Source organism: Bufo bufo, chromosome 3, assembly GCF_905171765.1.
Source record: "Bufo bufo chromosome 3, aBufBuf1.1, whole genome shotgun sequence".
Taxonomy (NCBI): Eukaryota; Metazoa; Chordata; class Amphibia; order Anura; family Bufonidae; genus Bufo; species Bufo bufo.
In genome coordinates, this window is record NC_053391.1 from 63,611,613 (window position 1) to 63,614,927 (window position 3,315).

The window sequence follows — 3,315 nt, forward strand, 5'->3', positions numbered from 1 at the left end:
CTTGCCAAGGTTAATCGAATGCGATCAGATACCCGATGAAAGAGATGAAATTCCTACTCCAGAAGCTGCATACCATCATTCCCACCTGAAACATCTAGCTAGTGAGATTCATCCTATGGACATGAATGCTGACGTCCTACTCTTGCTCGGGGGAGTTCACAAAGTGCGGCAACAATGCAACAGTCCTGACAACGCCCCATATGCACAGAGACTCGACGTAGGCTGGGGGCGATGTATGTATAGATAAGTATGTATGTATAGATAAGAGCCACAAACCATCTCAAGTGAACTCCTTCAAAACTTTTAAGCTCAAAAATGGTTGCACAACTCACTTTGAGCCATGTGTTCATCATTACGAGGTAAATGAAAAGCTTTCTAACCCCCCTTAAAGGGACACTGACAGGCCAAAACAGCATATATAGTTAAATATATCACATTACAAGTCTTATACAGTCTTTTAAAAGCATATAAGTATCCCCCCTGTCCACCTTATAAAGAGCGAAATATAAAGTTTTATAACCTGCTTCTTCGGTCAGCAATCTGCCCAAGGGGCGGCGTTTCATGTGAAAATGCGCCCAGCCAGCCTTCTCAACTGCCGTTCTTAAGCCCCGCCCAGCTCATCATTATTCACTTCGCTGGGCGGCGGCTAGAACTCTCCCCAGTCCCGATCCTGCGCCTGCGCAATTCAATCCTCCGGGCATCGTTCATGCCCAATCTTCTGCGCCTGCGCCCCGCCGTGCCGTTAGATCGCGCCTGCGTACACACACCAGCCTGCATCTTCGAGGCAGCTGCAGCCAGACTTCCTGTTAACCGGGAACAGGCACTATCCAGATTCCTCTCCTTGCAACGTACGTTAAAAAACAAACCCGAAATGAAAAATCATTTTCTGGCCTTCAGGGATAAGATATTTCACAATGACAATGCTGAGCCGGCTCCACCTTTGCAAGAGCATGGAATGCTGGTACCTTCCCTCCTTTGGAGTATATCACCCACGGAAACCAAACCAGATAAGAGTGGTATTCCACTCAAGTGCCAAACATAATGGCGTATCTCTGAACGACGTCCTTCTCACCGGTCCAAACCTGATCAATAATCTGGTAGGAGTACTTATGAAATTCAGAAAGGAGCCAGTTGCCATTACTGCAGACATTGAACAAATGTTCCACTGCTTTATCATATGGCAAGACCACAGAAATTATTTCAGGTTTCTTTGGCACAGAGAAAATGACACCAGCAAGGAAATGGTTGAATACCGCATGAAGGTGCACGTGTTCGGTAACAGTCCTTCACTTGCTGGTGCTACATATGGCCTACATAGGGCTGACTCTGATGGTGAGTCAGAGTTTGGGAAAGATGCCCTAAACTTCGTTGAAAGAGACTTCTATGTGGACGACGCACTAAAATCATTGCCCACAGCCGAGGAATCCATAGAACTGCTCAAAAGGACACAAGGACTGGAGTTTTTACTGAACCAGAGCAAAGAAACTCCTACTCAAGACGTCTTCTGTCTCCAAGATCCTCATAAAGATCCAGAGATTTGCCCTGAAGTTAGTACCCCTGTCACCAAGTCACCAAAGAGGGCTGGCTTGGGCTGTTATCGCTTTGAATGCTTCTCCAGATGGTCAAGGCTCGTTCACACCATTGCAAGGTTAGTTCACATTCTACAGTGCTTTCGCGCTGAGAAACATAACACTGAATGTTACAGTTGGCACGTGTGCCATAAACCTCTCACTCAGTGGCGTAACTAGAGTTCTATGGGCCCCAGGGCAAACTTTAAATTGGGGCCCCCCCGCCAAGACTCCACCCCGCCAAGACTCCACCCCCGCCAAGACTCCACCCCCGCCAAGACTCCACCCCCGCCAAAACTCCACCCCCGCCAAGACTCCACCCCCTCCCGGTTTGAAAGTGTTGTAGTTGAATATTAAATAGAAGGAGATAAGGGTTTTAATTTTTTTTTTTTAATGTTACCATATAAAATATAGAAAAAAATGTTAAAAGCGTTCCAGAACAAAGATTCTCCACATAAGGCATAAAGCTTCTTGACCCATATCTTGGTAAATCACCTACAATTAAAAAATATAATAATCACAGAATATTGGCTGTCAGTTTGGTGCCTAATTAGATAAGAATTTCAAATATAATAAATTTTTTTACTTACTGAAATTTGATTGTGAATAAGTACGAGTTGTGCTTCTTAACAAGAACAGAAATCCAAATAAAACATCAAAATTAACCAGCCAGGTCCAACGAGGAGGCATCAAGTAGAAAGGAACCAATTTGTTCTCACTGTAAGAAAGGAGATGGTAGCATTTATTAAGTGACATAATTAGATATGTTAAATATAAAATTATATACATTTTTTTACTTACCAAAATTTGAATGTGAAAAGGAACGAGTCATGCTTCTTAACCAGAACAGAAATCCAAATGAAACATCAAAATTAACCAGCCAGGTCCAACGAGGAGGCATCAAGTAGAAAGGAACCAATTTGTTCTCACTGTAGGAAAGGAGATGGTAGCATTTATTAAGTTGCATAATTAGATATGTTAAATATAAAATTATATAAATTTTTTACTTACCAAAATTTGATTGTGAATAAGCACGAGTTGTGCTTCTCAACCAGAACAGAAATCCAAATGAAACATCAAAATTAACCAGCCAGGTCCAACGAGGAGGCATCAAGTAGAAAGGAACCAATTTGTTCTCACTGTAGGAAAGGAGATGGTAGCATTTAGTAATTATGTTAAGTATTTTTGATGTTGGTAACATCTGCCTTCTTTTTGATATTAAGCTTTTGTTGTGCAGAAACCAGTGCTGTATTCAAATAGTTCAAAGGCGGTCGTTGTGTTTTAGAGTCTAACAACATCAGAATTGTTTATTAATCTGCATCATTGTTACCAAAAAGAAGGCAGCTAAAATAGAACCAAACTAACTGTTTAGTACAACCAAAGTTGAATAAATTGAACTGGGTTAGTATGAACTTTGATAATATAACTCCCTGTACCCAACAAACTGCTCACTTACGCAAAATACATATTACTAGAAGTTGCGCCGTCTCGCTTTAGACTCAGCAAATTTGTCAACAATAGCTGGAATGTCGAGTTTTCTTGCTCTTTCATTCTCAATGCTTAGAAGGGCAAGGCCAGAAAGCCGTTGTTGTGACATGCTGTTTCTCAAGTAATTTTTAATCAGAGATAATTTGGAAAATGATCTTTCTGCAGATGCCACCGTCACTGGTAATGTGAGGAAAAGTATTAAAGCTGTACATACATCCGGTAGGGTAGATGACAAAGCAGCATTGTCAATTATAAGCAG

General features: G+C 41.7%; 1 long non-coding RNA gene across 1 annotated transcript; it reads right to left on the reverse strand.

Moving 5' to 3' along the window:
* Window positions 1-1,959: 1,959 nt before the first annotated feature.
* On the reverse strand, window positions 1,960-2,899 carry LOC120993221. Its single transcript, XR_005777169.1, has 4 exons — window positions 2,580-2,899; window positions 2,370-2,497; window positions 2,159-2,286; window positions 1,960-2,063 (listed from the first exon to the last, which is right to left on the reverse strand). It is a non-coding gene; the product is annotated as an uncharacterized LOC120993221 (long non-coding RNA).
* Between the last annotated feature and the right edge of the window lie 416 nt (window positions 2,900-3,315).